Source organism: Artemia sp. Qi Xiang Cuo, chromosome 16, assembly GCF_049724085.1.
Source record: "Artemia sp. Qi Xiang Cuo chromosome 16, ASM4972408v1, whole genome shotgun sequence".
Lineage (NCBI taxonomy): Eukaryota > Metazoa > Arthropoda > Branchiopoda > Anostraca > Artemiidae > Artemia > Artemia sp. Qi Xiang Cuo.
This window is the reverse complement of record NC_142809.1, coordinates 46,714,983-46,737,392: the sequence shown is the minus strand read 5'-3', so window position 1 is coordinate 46,737,392 and position 22,410 is coordinate 46,714,983. Positions and strand designations below refer to the sequence as shown.

General features: G+C 35.2%; 1 pseudogene; it reads right to left on the bottom strand.

Annotated features, from left to right (window-relative positions):
- Nucleotides 1-11,270: 11,270 nt before the first annotated feature.
- On the bottom strand, nucleotides 11,271-14,303 carry LOC148942966 (tetratricopeptide repeat protein 37-like; annotated as a pseudogene).
- Between the last annotated feature and the right edge of the window lie 8,107 nt (nucleotides 14,304-22,410).

The window sequence follows — 22,410 nt, the reverse complement described above, 5'->3', positions numbered from 1 at the left end:
GGCAAAATAATGAATACCATTCCCGCGTCTGCTTCAAATGGAGATTCTTTCTCGCTTGAGTCTTTTTCCAAAACACATTTTAAGATTTGATTAGTACGGGCCGTGGTTTGCCCTTTTACTAGGTAGCAGCTACAATCATGAATTTATACTGCCATCGATTTCTTATAATACTACTAGTGGGAAATCCAGGGAAGATACTTCACTTTTTATTACGTCAACGCTGACTATGATGCGCATTTTTCTCAATTAATCAGTATTCGTTGCTTCAAGGCCTAAAGTGACTACTGATTTTTTGTTTTTATGTGTGTCAAAATAAAGACTGAGAAACGGTATTAATGTTTCTAATTTTCTGTAAACATGAAGGAATGAAAATTATGTTCCTCTATGTATGTGTAGCTATTTGGAAAAGGGATCCGCCAGAAAAGGGATCCTGAAATTAAAGATCAGATAAAAAGAAATTGAATAAACGAACTAAGATAAAGCTAAGAATAAAATAACTTGAACTCGGGTTAACCACAAAATGATATAGTTAAATTTGCACAGTCAGATAAAGCAAGTCCTCGAACATACTTTGAATCTAAAAAAAGCCGTAACCGAACAAGCCCTCGATCATAGATTGCATTCTTTCTAATCTCTTAGTGTGGGCAGTGTGGCTTTTGTGGTAGTTCGCGTTTGTTTTACTTGGTTTTTGTGGCGGATACAATTCACGGGGAAGTTTAAGAGAGATAGGAAGTAAAAACTAGTATGGTAATGCCCGATTTTAACAAAATTTGTTTGGATTGATTGTTTTAAGTTTCAACTTTGCTCTTTGCTTCCACCAGGAAGTCTTCATTTTGTATTAAATCAAGAGGGCTCTTTCGTGGGGATTAAAATTTTAGTACCCTATTTAAGTTACAAAAGAACTCTCACCACTGAGAAGTGCGATTTGGCCATGCTGTCCCGCAACTAAACAATTTGATCCGAAAGTTACAGATCAGAAATTATAAGATAGCCATTGAAATACTATTAAGAACTATTGAAATACTATTTAAATAGTTTTTAAGTTTCTGGAGTTGTTCTAGTAAATTCAACTGTAAGCGATTTTCCGACTATAGAAAATGAATTGCTACTACAAACCGTTTATAGTAATTGACTGTGCTCCAAAATTTTTTGTGTAAGGGGAATATGACATCGTTTATGATTGTAATCTACCTTATATGGTGTCATTTAAAAAGTTTACTTGACAACGTTTCAGAAAATCAGGTAACAGAATCAGGTAAAAACTCCAATATATAGGTAGATTATTACTGATCAACCAATTGCTTCAGCAAGGATTTGGAAAATTGGATCTAAAGGAACGTGGTATGTTGGCAGAACTTGGTATCTTCATCAGTTGTAAAAACCAGGGAAATTTGTATTCAAAATAGTGATTTCTTCCTGTACCACTCATTATTTCCATACTTGGAGTTTGTTGACACTATATTTTGTTGGCTGGATTCATCTACTGACTGTTGCATTTTTCAGTTTCCAGATTGAATGTCCTATCTCTCCAATCAGTTTGAGATTTCTTTTCTTGCAGAATTAAGAGAAGGATGTACAGGAGTGTCGTATCTAGGGAGAGCCTTGCAACTTCACGCGTAAAAACCAAGGAAAATTCGGGGCTCAAATTAATTATAGACTGCTGTACCACTAATTTCGTCAATGCTGGGAATTATTTTACCCTATGTTTTCTTGGCTGAAAACATCTGCGGGCTGGTGTGTCTTTCAGTTGCCAGAATGAGTTCTCTGATAACTTAAACCGGGTTGAGAGTTTGGTTCTTTCAGAATTCAGAGAGTTGGATCTACAAGAACATCGTATGTAGGGAAAGTTTCTTATCTTGAGTTGTAAAAAGCAACGGAACATCTTTCGGCGTACCGTAACTTAGTCAATTCCGGCTCTTGAGCCTGCTGGAACATTGTATGTAGGGGGAATATACTGGGTATCCTCATCGAGGATGATAAACAACAAAGCGCAATAAGCTATTAAAATTAGCCCCCGTGTGATTACTTTAACCCATTGAACTGCAAATGCCATTAGAAGAGGAGATATAATTAAGGTGCATAATATGAAGAGATTTCCTATCAATCGTGATGAACTTAGACATAAAAGCTTTATGCGCTCTAATTACGATGTGTTACATTGCCGATAAAAGTAGCTACTTGTCCTATCAATTGCCACATGTCTTTCCAAAGGATCTTGGCAGCTAAAGCCATTAGTGCACACCGTGGGAAGGGTGTGAAGACTAGTTGATGCTCCAATACAAATTATTATGAAGAGTCTTTATGAACAACGGGAATATGTAAAGCTAATAATGGGTTTTATGAGTATGTGGGTGCAGATGCCTTCCTCCAGAGAAGTCTCCTTATTTTCGTTAAGGATATTCTTTCAGGCTGTTATGCACTTCTAAGGATAAGTATAAAGAATGCTTGTGACTTAGGGCTCAGCTAAAAAATTTTCTACCAATCAATGGATTTAACGACGCGTTTTAACTAAAAGTGTACAAGTGCGAGTACTTTGGGAGCTGGGATGGGACCCAGGGCCTCGTGCCAAGATGAGATCAATCCACTGCGCCACCACATATTTCAGACATATGGTACATTTCCATTCTAAATAAATATACTATCACTGTTATTTGAACTTAGCAATCTCCAGCATACTTTCCTGGTTTCATGGTTGCAGCAGTAGCTGCAACGTAGTAAAGAGCGAACCACAGCCCATAGTAATCAAAAGTAAAAAAATGCGTTGAGAAAAAAGCTATCTAGTGAAAAAAATCGTCATCTAACACTTATTCAGGAAAGGTAACTATTATTTTGGTTCGTCCTAAAAGTAAAAGTTTATTGCGAAAAGAAATTTATGGTGATTTCGAAAAAAAAACCTAAAAGCCCTTGAATTTAGCGTTAGATCAAAATAGAAAGTGTACCATTTGAATCAGCATGGTCGAAAACGATTATTCTTCTAGCAGAGCTAGGGGGTGACCAGAACATCATAGAGAGATGTGTAATAGCTTATTTGAACGGAAATTAAATTTTCTAGTGCCCTTTTTAAGTGACCAAAAGATGGGAGGGCAACTAGCCCCTCTTCTTCCTAATGGCCCCCTCCCCCCAAAGTCATCCAATAAAAATTTTGAGATAGTAATTTTGTTCAAAATAGTTCAAAAGTCCAATATCTATGGTTTTGGTGACGATATGACCCTCCATATTCCCTGGGAAAAGGGCTTTACGCTGTATCCGTATTGGACGTATCAATATCACGCGTATCAGTATGGACGTATTGTTATTGGACGTCTTGGTATCGCAGGTATCTTAGACAGATTTTTAATGGCTCACATAAAAGATATTGCTCATATTTACGTCTTTCCTATGAATTCCACCTCCAGCAAGTTCCAAACGGCACTAAAAATGGCACTTTTGGTGCCAGGTCTCAAGTGGAAAAGCTGGGGCTAGTGGGCTGCCAGTGCTCGATAGAGTGACGTTTAACCCTTGTTGGCCTTTTTGAACAGATTTGTGACCACAATTAAATGTCAGGCGGGGGGGGACGGAAAACTGGGGCATGGGTAGTAGGAGCAAACTGGGGTCTTGAAAGACAGTCCCTCCCCCTACCCCATAGCAAATTACGCCCCTGACTAGAAAGAACACTTTTGGTCAGGGGAGACCCTCCAGCCTTTTTATTGGGGGGGGGGGGACAATAAAGGGTTCATATCCCGATAGTATTTGACCATTGGCTATATAACACTCTTTTCAAAAAATTATTGAGGGGGGAGGTACCTGTCCGCTCCCACCGTGCCATTATCAAAAGACGCCCCAGCTTTTGGTTTCAATTCTGAAGTAGAAAATCGTGGAAGTACAAAACTATATAATCATTGTAATATTTCTTGTCCAAATTCCTTAACTGGAGGTTTTGAAGAACACCTCCCGTATGTTCCTCCTCCAAGCCCCCTTATTGATTACCCAATTAAGGTACACACACCAATATATCTGATTAGATTATTAAAGGTGGGGTTCTGGTAGTACAACCTTAGACTTCAAATAGTGTCTTTTGCTCGAATTCTGATTGTTTGAGTTGTTTTTTTCAATCACGGTTTTTCCCCTTCTAACTGATCATTTTCAGATAATTTCACTGTTTTTGTAAATAAGATTAACCCATTTTTAAAATATGTCCCGGGAAGGTATTTTGTCAAGCCTTTTGATTCAAAAGAGAGTAGAGGTCTTCCAGTTCATAGTTTGCAACGACATTCTTAGTATATCACTGAATCCAGACCCCAGAGAATGGTGTAATTCTGTCAAAATCCTTGGGAGGGGAGGGGGTCTCAAATTTGATGTCAATTTTCCCAAATCATGTGAAAATCACAGAGAAAACTTAAAAAAAAACTTTAAGCGATATTAAAGGTAAAGATGTACTGAAGAAAACTGACCTGTTTCAGTGGATGCTTGAATTATGCAGGCTTATCTTAGTTTTGACCACATTTTGCAGAAACTGAATTTCAGCTAGGGGGAGACTTGGGTGTGAGGGAGGCAGTTGCTCCCTCTAGCCCATAGGAAAATACGTCCCTGACCCTAGCCCCTTACGACTTAGTGTCTTGAGAAGTGTAATGTCGATACATACATGTGGTTCTAGAACCACTCAAAGTTGTATATTAAAAGAAGGATTACTTATTGTTATACTTACTTATTCAAATTATCTACGTGACAATTCCACCGTAATGTTCTCTCCATTCGTAATACTGTGCATCCAAAATGGAAGAAAGGCAGATGAAAATACTTCTGTAGGAGAATTAAGAAATTATAAGTTAAATCAGTATGAATACGTAAATGAAACCCAAAGAGCAGAAATTAACATGATTATGGCTCACGACCCCTATGTCTTCTCAAGGCCAAAGTCTTCTCATGTCTTTGCAATTTACTGAGAAGATAATTTAGATCTTTTAAATTACATGTAAAGATCTTTTAAATGATGATGTAACGAACCCAGAAATAAGTAGATTGGAAGTAGAAACGGTATCAAATATAAGTAGAATATAAGTAGTTTATGCATAAATTGTTTGAAGAACTTGGATAAGAAATTAGACTTTCTGAGACCCACATAAGGCTTTTCTCAGACAATTGACTTTAATTGTAAAACCGGCTCAAAAACTGAAAGGGTTAACATCACATAAAATACTGGCTTCTTGAGCCAAATGCAGCCGGACCAAAAATATTTCAAATACTTCTGTCTGTAAAGGCGGAATTTTCTTACAAACACTGCTTCTTATTTCAAATCTAAAGGGAATATAGTCATCTGTTTTAGAATTCTTAAGCTGTTGTGTTTGATTTCACCGACTTCAAACACTTTTTAGCGAATCGTCGACGACCAGGGAGCAGTGGTCGCCTTTCGTTTTAGCCTGTACTTCGTCTGAAGAGTAGTGCAAAGGGTGACACTGGATAGCCGATTGCGCTTTTCAGTCTAAACTGTTTTTAAGAAACTATTATGACGTTTGAAAATAGCAAAGAGAGGAAAAATTTCTCTATCTTCTACACGTTCTCGAAATTTTAGGTCCAGTAGGCGCTTTTACACATGCAATATATTTCTAGAAAAAAACTGGGTCAACCTTTCACAGTCTATGTCATCTGGGGAGCAAACTAAAGCCAAATCTCACAACGCCCTTTCAATACTTGCTTTATCATGCGAAAGAAGTACAAAGGAAGTGAAAAAAGGCTGCAGAGTTATAGTTTTTCCTGAAGGAGTGAAAGACAGATTCACAAGCTCAATAAAATTTTATATTATTAATTAATTGTATTAATTTAAAAAAGCTTTTTCCACAAAACAACCTTTTTAAAGAAAAATGAAGAGCTCCATTAAGCTAAAAATGAGCAGAAATAAAGTCAAATTATCTTCCAAGAATAAAAATACCACAAATACCTATCAATAAGTAATCGAAACTCAAAACGTAGAGAAATTACAATAAATAGCCGAGTCAAACTCGAAACGAGCAAAAATTATCATGAGTAGGTCTAATAAACCCCCTGTCGTCTTAACACCAGAACATAATTTGAGTACCAGATGCATACTTGCATCAGGTGCCTGATGATAATTTGATTTTAAACTTCCCAAAAATTTCAAGACAACATAGAAAATACTTGAAAATACTGCACATGATTGATTAGACTTCTGAAGATTACTTTCGAGTTTCGATACCTAAAGAAAATATACAGAATTAATTCAAGGCCCTGTAAGAAAGGGAAAGGGCCCAAAAATAATATGTATGAACACGACAAGCTCGGGTCTTTATTATCTATAAGAAGAAAAGAAAATATTGCAGGCATTTTGTTTTGTGTTTCAAATTGTCAATCATAAATTTATTAAACAAACTTTTTATTGACTCGAACCAGAAGCCAGAACGGTCGAAGTTAGCATAGTAACATTTTTCCTATTCGTATCTTTGAGAGATTAAATAAACAAAAAACAATTTTTTTCAACTGAAAGTAAGGAACGACGTTAAAACTTAAAACGAACAGAAATTATTCCGTATATAAAAGGGGTTGTCCCCTCCTTAATGTCTTACTCTTTACGCTAAAGTTTTTCATTGCTTAAAAAAAATAGAGTTGTGAGAAAGTCAAACTTTAGCGTAAAGACAGTGCAGAATCTGACGACTAAAAGCCGTGGTTTTAATGCGCTACTATATTTCGTTTTCAGATGTCGTGGTTATACTTACAAGCAGTTACTCAACATTTACGAAGATTATCCTCCTCTGAGCGACTTTATGGTTGAAAATATACTCTCAGACCTCTATGGTATTGATTTTAGTGCTCTACTAATAAAATAGATAAAAAATAAAACTACTAAAAAATAGAGTTGTGAGAAAGTCGAACTTTAGCATAAGGAGCGAGGCGTTGAGGAGGGGACAGCCCCCTTCATATACGGAATAATTTCTGTTCGTTTCAAGTTTTAACGTCGTTCCTTAATTTCAGTTAAAAAAACTTGTTTTTTGTTTATTTAATTTTTGAACGTTTTTGAATTAATGCAGGTTTTTATTTTGGCTAACCGTCCATGAATGATTTAAAAAAATATAAATATTAATTTTACTTTTATTTGGTTAAATGGCTTTCTCGAAACCCGTTTGATTTTATTTACGAACATTTTTATTAGTAATAAATATACGTAACTTACGAATTAACTTACGTAACGAACCTCTATACTCTTATATTTTTAATTTGTATATTAGACGGTTCACCCCCTAGTCAATACCTCGCTCTTTAAGCTAAAGTACGAATTTTGTTCCAATTCTTTAAAAATGACCCCTTAATCACAAATACCGTTAATTAGAAAGTTCATTACCGTTCACTAGGGGATGAACCCAATCATATACTTAATGTTTTCTGTCGTTTTAAGTCTTGATGTTGCTCCTTACTTTCAGCTATAAAACTTGTTTTTTTTATATATAATTTCTGATCTTTATTTAAATAATGCTGGGAAATCCGGCCCCCCCTTCATAGCAATGTCCCATCTCCCATGAAAACTTCCTTCATGGTAAGATCCTCCCACAAAACCCCCGACCCACTCCCCCCCACTACCAGAAAAAATCCCCTCTGAAAACGTCTGTATACTTCCCAATAACCAAGACTGTATGTTAACATTGGGTAAAGTTCATAACTTTCAGCCCTCCCTCCGGGGACTTCGGGGGGTTGAGTCATTCTAAAAGACATAGTTATCATATTGATCACTTAAAGAGGGCACTAGAACGTTTAGTTTTCGTTTGAATGAGCCTTCCCATGATATTCTAGGATCATTGGGTCGATACAATCACCCCTGGGAAAAAAACAACAAAAAACAAACAAATAAACACGCATCCGTGACCATTCTTCTGGCAAAGAATGCAAAATTCCACATTTTTGTAGATAGGAGCTTGGAGCCTCCGCATTACGGTTCTCTGATACGCTGAATATGATGGTGTGGTTTTCTTTAAGGTTCTACAGCTTTTAGGGGGTCTTTCCCCCTTTTTCGAAAATCAGCCAAATTTTCTCAGGTAACTTTTGATAAGTAGGACTAAACTTGATGAAACTTATATATTTGAAATCAGCTTTAAAATTTGTTTATTTGATTTATCTATTGGTATCAAAATTCCGTTTTCTACAGTTTTGGTTACCATTGAGTCGGGTCGCTCCTTACTTACAGTTCGTTACCACGAACTGTTTGAAAAATAACTAATCTTAAAGAATACAAATATCTTTAGAAGAACAAGTTTGTAAGATATTTTTTGAGCTCACCCCCCCCCCCCCCCAAAAAAAAAGTGTTGACTGTTTATAATAAAAGATGGGCATATACACATCTTTATAACATTGTGAAGGGTTGGGGAGGTTGGACTAAGAGCTTAGCCTATGCAAAGTTAATATATACTAAACATGAACCAGCTCAGTTTTCTAGACATTCCTGTAATTACATACGACTCCAACAAAATGTATATCTATGCCTGTTCCGTGTTAAAAATGTAGAATTAACACAAAAATTTAGCCTAATGGAAATAAAAATTAAGTAAAAACTAGAAAAATTAGAAAAATAGAAAATAAATATGTTAATATTAGATAAATCAAAAGAAACATAAAAATTACTACTACTACCAACAAGTCACTGCAGCACCAAGCCACCTGAGGCCAAAACAGCTACACATCCTCCTCTTCTGTTCTAATCTATTCAAAGCCTTCCTATTTACGCCCTCCAAGGAAGTTCCCATTTCCCTTAAATTTTCCTTTACGACTTACTTCCACCCCAACCTTGGACGACCTTCATTCCCTTTAGCCCAAGACGGCTGGCCAAATTGGACAATTTTCGGAAATCGGTCATCTTTTATCCGCAAAAAGTACCCTATCCATCTCAACCTTTCTCTTAGCATAGTCCTAGAAAGCAGCATTAAACCATACTTTTTGTACAGATTACCGTTTGAATACTGTACAAAAAAGTAATGCATATTATGTTCTGGCCTTGGGCAGGCATAGGGGTTTTGACCCCTGCTCATGTTAACATATGCTTGTTTTTAGTTTGACTCGGTCATTTATTTTAATTTTTGTTCGTTTCGGGTTTCGTTTGTTTATCGATAATGATTTTAGATTGTTTTACGCTTGGAAGACGATTTGCTTATATTTTTGTAATTTTTGGTATTATTTATTTATTTAGTTTTATTTTTAAAAATTACTTTTTATATAAAGTTTCTTAAATTGATTTTTTTTTTCGTTATTTATTTTTAAGAGAGAAATGTAATAAGATTTTAGATGTTTTTGGTTCTGATTTAAGAATTTGTAGTTTGACCACCCCTTTGCATGCAGCAGAAATTTTTATAATAATTTTTAACAACATCCAACCTTTTAAAAGTCTCTACAGAAATAATAGTGTTCAACATAGTTTTTACATTTTCTAAATAGGAGTGCTAAAGAGAAGGGCTAATTGCCCACCAATCACTTTTGATTCTTATAAAGAGTACTTTGGAATTTTCGATCAACTTAGCTCCTATAAAATATCAATGACATTACTAGCTATGACAGAGCAGCGCTGCCTATTTTGCTTATATGCCTTTTTAATACTTACATGCGTATAGTTTTTTTGTCTAATTGAAACTCCCTCAAAGCGTTTTAACTTAATGCCCTTATTGTCATTAGTTACAGTAACCACAGAAAGTGTTAAAAGAATACAGATAGTGTCTTCTGGCTAGTTCAAAATTCATCACATCTTACCCTGAAAGGTCTAACTTAATGACGTAAGCCGTTATTGTGATGTTTCTTTTTCACCCTTTTGACAATCTACATGATCAGAGTTCGTTTTGGTTTAGTTCAACATCCACCTATAAATTCTTTGATATATTAATACACTCAAAACGTCTTAAAAAGGAAAGCAACTAGTGTAAGTCAAGGCAGTAGTATTGATGACACGATGAACTAAATCAGTCTGCAAGCATATATTACTGCTGTCACCATTTCTACTGATGCTGCCATTGCTACTACTACAAACCTAAAAGTTGTTAAGGTGTCTTTAACTAAAGAACTTTTGAAAGAAGATAATTTGCCATTAATTTTAATTGACTGTTGGGTATGTTCGGTTCATTAAGAACCACAATACAAAGTGAATAAGAGGTTATTCAACCATACGTCAACTTTGTGTCTCAAACAGCATAATGATATAATTTGCTGAAAGCTCCTAGTCCAAGATTTGATTTGACTGTAGTTTTTCTTTTTATTTTCAAAGTTGTAATGAGTACAAAAAAAGCATTTGTAAAATAACTTGTTTTTATTAAAGCGCTAATTACGCGTAGGCTTTAGACTTTTACACTTTGGGAAGGGGAAGAAACTGAACTCTTTTTTGATGCAAAAATGATAAGTGTCTAGAACAGTCTTGGAAAGAACTAATTAAATTAAAATGAAAATTGAATATATAATGATTCAATTGCTTAAAGCTCAACAGTTCAATTTTTTAACGGTAATTTTAATTTTTATTTTCGATGTTGTAATTAGTACAAAAAAAATTGTAGGAAAATTCGCTTTTAAATTCTTGTTTCTATGGCTATTTTTCATGATTCTATGGCTATTCTTCCTGCAGAAAAAAAAAACTATATATAGTGAGCATATATTACTTTTTGCTTTTTTGGTGGAAAATATTGTAACTTGGAACATTTTTTTTACCTCAGTGAAGAAATTTTTGCCTTTAACATAGGAAAGGCTAATTTTAAGCGCATTTCGAGAATAATAAAAAACCCCCATATGAGTAAAGCGCCATAGCAGGCAGAATTTTAATGCCTGAACGACGCCCTACTCATTATATCTTTGGAAAATAATACGCAGTTTCAATAACGCCTATCTTTTTTACTTTAACATCAGATGTGTATTTAAGGAACGGAAATTTAAAGTGAAATAAATTTCCGTGAAAAGGTTTAAACACTACTAACTTTTGCCATTTAATTTAGTCTCGACGCCCATAAGTTATTTTGAACATCAATTAATGTCGTTATAAGAAATAACCATTAGAAACCCTTAAAAAATAGTTTTGGGTCAAGACAAAAAGTAAAGTATTTGAAGAGAGAGAGACAGAAGCTAATGGCAAAGAAATTCTGTGATATACTTTTTAATGTCTTCAAAATTGGTTGATTAAAAATTATTTGAAAACTTTGCTGACAAATTAAGAACGAGCCTATCTAATAGTCATTGCATAAATAAAATCGAAATTGTAATTTTAATTTGGGAAGATGTGAGATGTCAAGCAAAAAATATTAAAATGTCGTTTGTGCATTATACCATTATTCAAGGTGAAGATACTTGAATAATTTTACAATGCGCAGAGCAATTTCATATTCCTTGCTTAACAGCCCATATCTTGCCAAATTACAGAATATTGAATGTTTCGCTTCTCTAGAAGTGTGTTCACTTACACTTGCAACTATTTCTTCAAAAAGTCTTTTCGGCTTTCTGAGAAATCCAGTTTGTCTAATAGCAGAGCATAGACATTTTTTTTACCATAAATTCATTCTTCCAATAGCTTCCAATTGTCCTAGGTATTCTAGTGCCGTGTGTACTGCATTCATATTATTGAGTGTATCGCAGATGGGAAGATATAGAGGGTCCTTCCTTCAGGGATTTCAGTGTCTGCATATCATTTAACTGCACCTTGATATACTTGTTGTGATATATTGACGACATAAATCCATCTCCTCGTCAGGTCTGACTGTCTCACCAATTAAGGCTTGGCCTGTCCTTGCTGGTAAATAGGTGAATAAGTATTTTGACTGGGCCTCAGAGAACATTTTCTTAGCCAATTCTAAATTTCCAGATTTCAGGTAAAGAGAGCCAAGACCAACCCAAGCCTCAACACATCGATCTTCAATCATCACTGCTTTAATATATGAATGTTGTGATAACGCAAGTTCTCCTTTCCAATAGGAAGCCAGTCCAAGACAAAGCCAGTTTTCAGGGACACCAGATTGAGCGTCAACTGCTTTTACAGCAGTCAAAACAGACAGCTCAAAAACCTCTGACCCTTCATTACCTCCAGAGCAAAAAATGGCCTTACTTAAATAAGTTAAAGCTAGGTTGCGCAATGATACGGAGCAGGTAGGGTCAAGCTCAAGTGATTTCTTCCAGCATCCAATCGAAACATCAAATGCTGCTTGCTGGCCTTTGTGTTTAAGAACGTCTTCAAGAAGTTTCGAAGGTTCAAGTTCAGCGATATATTTAGAGACTCTAGCAATTCCACTCCAGCCAAGTAAATCTTCAGGACTCTCTTGGGTCAATATTTCATAATTATTGAACGATAAAAGGAAGTGTTCCATAGATTTTCCAAAACTGGATGTTTTCATTGCTTCTTCAGAGATTAAGGATTGTGCTTCAGCAAGCCCCTCAAGGAATAGAATTCGATCATGGTTTTCCATAACTTTCTTAAACATCTCCATCCCTTCTTTGATTAATTTGGCGGCTTTCTCGGGCTCATTAAGAGCCAAATGTGCTCTTCCAAGTAAATAAACTGCCTCAGGTGTGGCCTCAATTTCAATAGATCGCTGTAAAGCTTTCACTGCAGAGTCAAAAGAGCCACGAAGCATGTATGCATCCCCCAATAGCATCCATACTGAATTATCTCTTAATTTGAAACGCAGAGCACTCTGTAAGGAAAGTATGGCACCGTTTTTGTCTTCAGTTTCCAGTTTTCTGATCCCTAGGTGAAGAAGAGCAGGGAAATCGTGAGACTTTGCGCAATAAATTTCCAGTGCATCTATTTCAGTCTGTACGTCATTCACCCTAGAGCAAATTTTCATTACTTTCTCAAAAATATTTCTTCCAATAGGCCTCAGAAGTAGTGCTTCATGGAAGAGTATTAAACTACTTTGATAGTCCCCAGCTTCCAATAAAATTTCTGCCTTTACCATTTTTGCTTCCCAACTTTCAGGATTCAACTTCAAAACATTATCCAGTGCTGTAGCTGATTCACTATCTCTATTTTGCAGGAGTAGCTTTCCCTTGAAGAGAAAGACTCTCCAGTCGCAAAAATTTTCAAGAATTTTCTCACAAAGAGATAGGGCTTTTTCAAATTGGTCTTTCGCTATCCATAGTTTTAGATATGCAAGTGCTTGCTCGAGGTCAGCTTCCAGAAGAGGGTTTAGTTTTAAAATCTGAAGTGCTTTGCCAAGGTTCCCCAGTAATATTTGGACTGCTGCCTCAACAGACGAGCTATTCTTATGAGGAACTTGTTCACACAGAATCAGCACCGAGTTTAATAGTTTTTCATTTCTATTCAGACCAAGAGCTTGGTTCTCTTCTACACTACATGCAATGCCATGTGCAAGCCGCACTTTCCATTTCTCTGGTTCACCCTGATTAATCTTTAGCCGGCTGAATACTATAATCTTTGTCCAATCACCAAGAGCTACCAAAGTTTCATAATAAAGCTCTTTGGCTGATGATAGGTCTTCTATTGCACTTCCATTCTCAAATTTATTTCTTGCATCAACATAGGTTTTCTCTTTGTAAAGTAGCGTTGCCTCAGCCAGAATCTTATAACCTGTTACATCACATGTTTCTATAGCTTCCTTAATAGCCTTTTCATCTAATTGCAAACTAAGATTCCAAGCAGCGTATTCGAGAAACAATCGACAAACATACATGCTCATCCATGAAATGTCTTCTGTGTTAATCAACGAAAATTTGTGGAGTTCAGACCACATATGATTCTTCTCAAGGATTTTGCAATAAGATGAACGAATTAAAGGGTCGACGATGCACTCACCAGCCATGAAACTCTTGTGTATTAGTTCTTTTTCTTTTCGTGAGTCTTCTTCTTCAAGCAACGATTTACAGAGTAATCTAAAAGTTTCTTTTAAGCTATCGTGATTCTCCTTCTCTCCCAGCAATTGTATTCTCTTCAACGCAGTTGGTATGGCCTCTGTAAATTTTTCTAGTTGAATTTGAACCTTCAATAGTCTTCCAAGAAAATCTGTGGCCTTCGACTTGTCTTCCTTCAGGTTTTCTAGTAGATTCATGTAAACGTTTTCGAGTTTTTCTAAATTTTTGCGTTCTTCCTTACCCTGCAGAAGTGAAGCCAGGCCGTCCCAAGCAGTTTGATTTTCTGGCTGTAATTTAACTGCATTTTCCAACTGAATAACAGCTTCTTCGGGTTTTTCAAGTTTCTTCAGGGCTCTTGCACATAGGATAAGTCCAGGAACATTGTCGGGATTGATTTCTAAAATATCTTTAGATTCAGCAAGGGCTTTTTCAAAGTTATTGTTCTCCAAAGCTTCCTTGGCCAGTTTTACTTTTTTCTTTTCCTGAGTACTCGAGCTCATTTTGGAAGGCACTTCTCTTAAAAATGACATAACTTCTTAGATATTTTTCCTCAACTAAATAATATTGCATTGGAATTGCAAGCTATATGTTGAAAATAACGTCATAATTGTTGGCAAGCAATGATGTTTTTGTTTAAGCATCGATATTACTGCTTTTTAATTTAAATGACGTCACGGTGGAGATTGCTTGTGAGCCTTACTTTTTCAGTTGCTTAGGGACTTACGCAGCGATGTGGACCATCGGGACACATCTCCCCAGATCCTAAGTTGTCTTGAAATTTCTGGGAAGTTCAAAATCAAATTATCATCAGGCACCTGATGCAAGTATGCATCTGGTACTCAAATTATGTTCTGGTGTTAAGACGACAGGGGGTTTATTAGACCTACTCATGATAATTTTTGCTTGTTTCGAGTTTGACTCGGCTATTTATTGTAATTTCTCTACGTTTTGAGTTTCGATTACTTATTGATAGGTATTTGTGGTATTTTTATTCTTGGAAGATAATTTGACTTTATTTCTGCTCATTTTTAGCTTAATGGAGCTCTTCATTTTTCTTTAAAAAAGTTGTTTTGTGGAAAAAGCTTTTTTAAATTAATACAATTAATTAGTAATATAAAATCTTATTGAGCTTGTGAATCTGTCTTTCACTCCTTCAGGAAAAACTATAACTCTGCAGCCTTTTTTCACTTCCTTTGTACTTCTTTCGCATGATAAAGCAAGTATTGAAAGGGCGTTGTGAGATTTGGCTTTAGTTTGCTCCCCAGATGACATAGACTGTAAAAGGTTGACCCAGTTTTGTTCTAGAAATATATTGCCTGTGTAAAAGCGCCTACTGGACCTAAAATTTCAAGAACGTGTAGAAGATAGTGAAATTTTTCTTCTCTTTGCTATTTTCAAACGTCGTAATAGTCTCTTAAAAACAATTTAGACTGACAAGCGCAATCGGCTATCCAGTGTCACCTTTTGCACTACCCTTCAGACGAAGTACAGGCTAAAACGAAAGGCGACCACTGCTACCTGGTCGTCGACGATTCGCTAAAAAGTGTTTGAAGTCGGTGAAATCAAACACAACAGCTTAAGAATTCTAAAACAGATGACTATATTCCCTTTAGATTTGAAATAAGAAGCAGTGTTTGTAAGAAAATTCCGCCTTTACAGACAGAAGTATTTTAAATATTTTTGGTCCGACTGCATTTGGCTCAAGAAGCCAGTATTTTATGTGATGCTAACCCTTTCAGTTTTTGAGCCGGTTTTACAATTAAAGTCATTTGTCTGAGAAAAGCCTTATGTGGGTCTCAGAAAGTCTAATTTCTTATCCAAGTTCTTCAAACAATTTATGCATAAACCACTTATATTCTACTTATATTTGATACCGTTTCTACTTCCAATCTACTTATTTCTGGGTTCGTTACATCATCATTTAAAAGATCTTTACATCAAATTTAAAAGATCTAAATTATCTTCTCAGTAAATTGCAAACTATGCTTTGGCCTTGAGAAGACATAGGGGTCGTGAGCCCTAATCATGTTAATTTCTGCTCTTTGGGTTTCATTTACGTATTGATACTGACTTAACTTATAATTTCTTAATTCTCCTACAGAAGTGTTTTCATCTGCCTTTCTTCCTTTTTGGATGCACAGTATTACGCATGGAGAGAACATTACGGTGGAATTGTCACGTAGATAATTTGAATAAGTAAGTATAACAATAAGTAATCCTTCTTTTAATATACAACTTTGAGTGGTTCTAGAACCACATACATGTATCGACATTACACTTCTCCAGCCACTAAGTCGTAAGGGGCTAGGGTCAGGGGCGTAATTTCCTATGGGGCAGAGGGAGCAACTGCCTCTCCCACACCCCAGTCTCCCCCTAGCTGAAATTCAGCTTCTGCAAAATGTGGTCAAAACTAAGATAAGCCTGCATAATTCAAGCATCCACTGAAACAGGTCAGTTTTCTTCAGTACATCTTTACCTTTAATATCGCTGAATGTTTTTTTTTAAGTTTTCTCTGTGATTTTCACATGATTTGGGAAAATTGACATCAAATTTGAGCCCCCCTCCCCTCCCTAGGATTTTGACAGAATTACACCATTCTCTGGGGTATGGATTCAGTGATATACTAAGAATGTCGTTGCAAACTATGAAATTGAAGACCTCTACTCTCTTTTTAATCAAAATGCTTGAAAAAATACCTTCCAGGGACATATTTTAAAAATGGGTTCATCAGATTTACAAAAACAGTGAAATTATCTGAAAATGATCATTTAGAAGGGGAAAAACCGTGATTGAAAAAAACAACTCAAACAATCAGACTTCGAGCACATTCGCACATTCGAGCACTATTTGAAGTCCAAGGTTGTACTACCAGAACCCCACCTTTAATAATCTAATCAGATATATTGGTGTGTGTACCTTAATTGGGTAGTCAATAAGGGGGCTTGGAGGAGGAACATACGGGAGGTGTTCTTGAAAACCTCCAGTTAAGGAATTTGGACAATAACTATTACAATGATGATATAGTTTTGTACTTCCACGCTTTTCTACTTCAGAATTGAAACCAAAAGCTGGGGCGTCTTTTGAGAAGGGAAAGGGGGAGTGGGCAGTTACCCCCCCCCTCAATAATTTTTTGAAAATAGTGTTATATAGCCCATGGGCCAAGACTATCGGGATATGAACCCTTTATTGTCCCCCCCCCCCAATAAAAAGGCTGGAGAGTCTCCCCTGACCAAAAGGGTTGTTTTTAGTCCGGGGCGTAATTTGCTATGGGGTAGGGGGAGGGCCTGTCTTTCAAGACCCCAGTTTGCTCCTACTCACCCCTGCTCCATTTTGCCTTCCCCCCCCCGCCTGAAATTTAATTTTTTTGCCAAATATTTTAAAAAAGGCCAACTAGGGTTAAAAGTCACTCTCTCTAGCACTGGCAGCCCACTAGCCCCAGCTTTTCCCCATGAGACCTGGCACCAAAAGTGCCATTTTTAGTGCCGTTTGGAACTTGCTGGAGGTGGAATTCATAGGAAAGACGTAAATATGAGCAATATCTTTTATGTGAGCCATTAAAAATCTGTCTAAGATACCTGCGATACCAAGACGTCCAATAACAATACGTCCATACTGATACGCGTGATATTGATACGTCCAATACGGATACAGCCTAAAGCCCTTCTCCCAGGGAATATGGAGGGTCATATCGTCACCAAAACCATAGATACTGGACTTTTGAACTATTTTGAACAAAATTACTATCTCAAAATTTTTATTGGATGACTTTGGGGAGAGGGGGCCATTAGGAAGAAGAGGGGCTATTTGCCCTCCCATCTTTTGGTCACTTAAAAAGGGCACTAGAAAATTTATTTTTCGTTCAAATGAGCTATTGCACATCTCTCTATGATGTTCTGGTCACCCCCTAGCTCTGCTAGAAGAAAAAACCTTTCCGACCATGCTTATTCAAATGGTACACTTTCCATTTTTATCTAACGCTAAATTCAAGGGCTTTTAGGTTTTTTTTTCGAAATCACCATAAATTTCTTTTCATAATAAACTTTTACTTTTAGGACGAACCAAAATAATAGTTACCTTTCCTGAATAAGTGTTAGATGACGATTTTTTTCACTAGATAGCTTTTTTCTCAACGCATTTTTTTACTTTTGATTACTATGGGCTATGGTTCGCCCTTTACTACGTTGCAGCTACTGCTGCAACCATGAAACCAGGAAAGTATGCTTGAGATTGCTAAGTTCAAATAACAGTGATAGTATATTTATTTAGAATGGAAATGTACCATATGTCTGAAATATGTGGTGGCGCAGTGGATTGATCTCATCTTGGCACGAGGCCCTGGGTCCCATCCCAGCTCCCAAAGTGCCGGCACTTGTACACTTGTAGTTAAAACGCGTCGTTAAATCCATTGATTGGTAGAAAATTTTTTAGCTGAGCCCTAAGTCACAAGCATTCTTTATACTTATCCTTAGAAGTGCATAACAGCCTAAAAGAATATCCTTAACGAAAATAAGGAGACTTCTCTGGAGGAAGGCATCTGCACCCACGTACTCATAAAACCCATTATTAGCTTTACATATTCCCGTTGTTCATAAAGACTCTGTTTACAGAAAAGTAGGAACATTAATACCGTTTCTCAGTCTTTATTTTGACACACATAAAAAAAAAAATCAGTAGTAACTTTAGGCCCTGAAGCAACGAATCTTGATTAATTAAGAAAAATGCGCATCATAGTCAGCGTTGACGTAATAAAAAGTGAAGTATCTTCCCTGGATTTCCCACTAGTAGTATTATAAGAAATCGATGGCAGTATAAATTCATGATTGTAGCTGCTACCTAGTAAAAGGGCAAACCACGGCCCGTACTAATCAAATCTTAAAAATGTGTTTTGGAAAATAACTCAAGCGAGAAAGAATCTCCATTTGAAGCAGACGCGGGAATGGTGTTCATTATTTTGCCTTGTCATAACTGTAAAATTAAACAGTTTATGGTAACGAACTGCAAGTATTAAGTGACCTGGCCTAATAGTAGCCACAACCGCCAAAAAAAGGATTTTAACAACAATTGATACATTTAAAGATACTTTTTTTGGCTAATAATAAGCTTATAAAATTAAGTTTTAAGGTACCCATCCGAAGCAATGAGTCTGAAAATCTGCCTTGTTTTCAAAAAAGGGAGGAAATATTATCAAAAAGGGGAGTAATCTTGGTGAAAATCACACAATCAAATTTAACGGCGTGTTTTTTTTTAATTTTTTTCTTTTCCAGGCACAATCATACGGAACCAATCGACCTAGAAGATCATGATATGTATGCTACTCAATCAACAACATGTAATATCAGTTAACACTGAATTCCATCAAAATTAGTTGTGCTTGCAGTAACTTTGATAACCTACATTTCGCTGCGTTTTACATAGAACATGCGGAAAACTTCCTCGGCAGACCTACTATGTTGCTGTTGCCCCGGTTTTCCAAATAAAAGAAGGGGCGAATTGCTGAATTTTCAAAATGGATTTAAGATATCTAGGCAACTGATTCTGACAGCTGTGAGTATAAAGACACAGCTTCACTTTTTGAGTTTTTGACACTGTCATCAATATGTTGTCTTAAAATTCTGAAAATAATTAAATAGAGCTACTTAAAAAAAAAAAGTATTATGATTCAGTCACTTGTTGTACAGCAGGACTTGCTAATCTGATTGTCTTGATTTTATACGTGTGCCAGCAGACACGTAAGCAAAAATGGGGTGCCAAAATTTTAGGGGGGGGGGGTGAATATTAAAAAGAAGGAAATAGACAGATCAACCAGAAAATATAAGTAAGTGCCGGAAAACGTAATTAAACATCAAACCCTGTGTAAGCGCCAGCGTACCAGGTTATCAAAAGGCAATACATCCGCCCTCAAGAGCCGGTATGCTGACTAGGTTATCAAGACTCTGATAGACGAGAGCGGGATAAACAAGAATTTTTTCAGGAGTGGCAAGTAGTGTCAATTCACAAAATGGTGGGTCATTTTAAAATCTAAAAGGGGGCAAATTTGTCATTTTTTCAATTGTTTCAGTGAAAACACCCCTTAAAAAGGTATTGTTGAAAATCTGGGGAGTAAGGGTAGAATATGTCTAGAAACGGGGGGGGGGGGAATTCCGTCACCGCCAATGAAAGCCACAAAAAAAAGAGATCGGGTATATTCTGGACAGGTAAATTTGTCTAAAAAAAATGTCAAAGACATCTCAGATGAGAAGGATAGAAAACATATTGATAGCATCGCCAGATATACTTTATATAGCCTACTCGTATATATATATATATATATATATATATATATATATATATATATATATATATATATATATATATATATATATATATATATATATATATATATATATATATATATATATATATATATATATATATATATATATATATATATATATATATATATATATATATATATAAAAAAAAAAAAAAATATATATATATATATATATATATATATATATATATATATAATATATATATATATATATATATATATATATATATATATATATATATATATATATATATATATATATATATATATATATATATATATATATATATATATATATATATATATATATATATATATATATATATATATATATATATATATATATATATATATATATATATATATATATATATATATATATATATATATATATATATATATATATATATATTACATAGTTTTTATATATTTTAAATACATTGTAGTTAAAGATAAATATTACAAAATAATAAATTATAAACCAAATTCAATGTTAAGAGCGTGGACTTCAGATGTGACTACTGGAATAATTCTACATAAAAATATAAATAGTTGTTTGGATTGAATCATAATCGTATATATTGATTCTTCTACATTCATTAAATAAAAATACAAGCTTGATAACGCCAATTTATATGTTCTTCGGTATTATGCAGCGGATAAGTAAAAACAAATGTAGTATAAGATAAATTTTAATACAAGATAAGCAAGATAAGCATGTGCAAAACTATGCAATATAAGAAAGTACCATAAGAATGTGAGACTCGGAAGACCAAGCTTTGCTCGGTCTCTGGCTTTTGGCATGCGGCAGGTTTGTATAGGGGTAATTCTCGAACTATGCATAAGCATAATTATCGTGTTATTCTTTAGTTTTAAGTCTTGAGGTGGCAAATCAGCCATCTTGAATTCATCAAAAAATTCTGGCGTGAATTCAATACCCCATTCCTGTTTATCCTTCACATGAACATAACTTAAATTGACGCTGTAATTCCTTGATCAAGGATCACAACGAATCGCAAACAAAAATGATGCACAGCATAATCTGTGGTTAGAAGACCTACTATAACGAGTATGATCAATCTAATAAGAAGCATTCACAAAGTAATCAACATTACAATGGAAAGAAGGGAAGCTTTATTTTAGCACCGCTCAAAAAGAAGTAGGGAAAACTAACGCTGAGATTACCGATCGTCATCAATGAGGATATAAATCCTTTAAAAGTTATGTGAAGGATAGACAGGAAGGAGGAATTGAATTCAGGCTGGAAATTTTGATTAAATTAGAATTACTTATTTGCGACTCCAGAACTTAAAATAAGAGAATAACACACGAATTAAGCAAATACGTAATTCAAGAACGAGCATCACAAAACAAATCGCAAACGAAAATAATGCAAAAAGTTAATCTCCTTATGAGAATACAAATTCTATATGTTACGATCCTTTGAAGGATAAACAAGAAGGAGGAACTGAATTTACGCCAGAAATTCTTAATTCAATTGAAATTGCTGATTTGTGACCCCCAGAACTTAAAACTAAGGAATAATACGATGAATATCTATTAAGTAATTAAAAAATTCGCATATATAAACCTGTCATTATATAAATAAATAAATATAATATTTATCTTTATATATGTAAATTTATTAATGTATATATATTGGTTACAAAACCATTTTGAGAAAAAGAAAAAAAAAATTAAAACATCAAATTTAGTTGAGAGAGAGAGAGAGAGAGAGAGAGAGAGAGAGAGAGAGAGAGAGAGAGAGAGAGAGAGAGAGAGAGAGAGAGAGAGAGAGAGAGAGAGAGAGAGAGAGAGAGAGAGAGAGAGAGAGAGAGATAGTAAAAGTTTCGCGCTATCTATGAAATGACAGAATAAATTAATAAGAGAGCGGGATATAAACAACCAATCATAAACATCGTGCCTGGCCCAACTAGTCACACTTTTTGAAATCAAAATTAAGCCTGACAGCACTAAATGTATATCCAGTCCACAAAGTCTTAAGTTTGACCAATCAGAAAGAAGATTTATGGCCGAATTTTTATATTAGAAAGCGTTAGTAGGTAATAGTTAAAAAAATGATACAAAACTTACAAACGAATTTCATTTCACTTCAATTTCAGCTTCCTCTAGTGCAATTGTGAAATAAAATAGAAAAATCAAATGCCATTCGTACGTCTTTTTTTTAATTATTTTTATGAAGGAAAATGACTCAGAGGGAAAAACTGCAAATCAGATATGGAAACCAGATTGAAGTAGCAAATGGTCAAATGGTCAAAATAGCAACCTGTTCA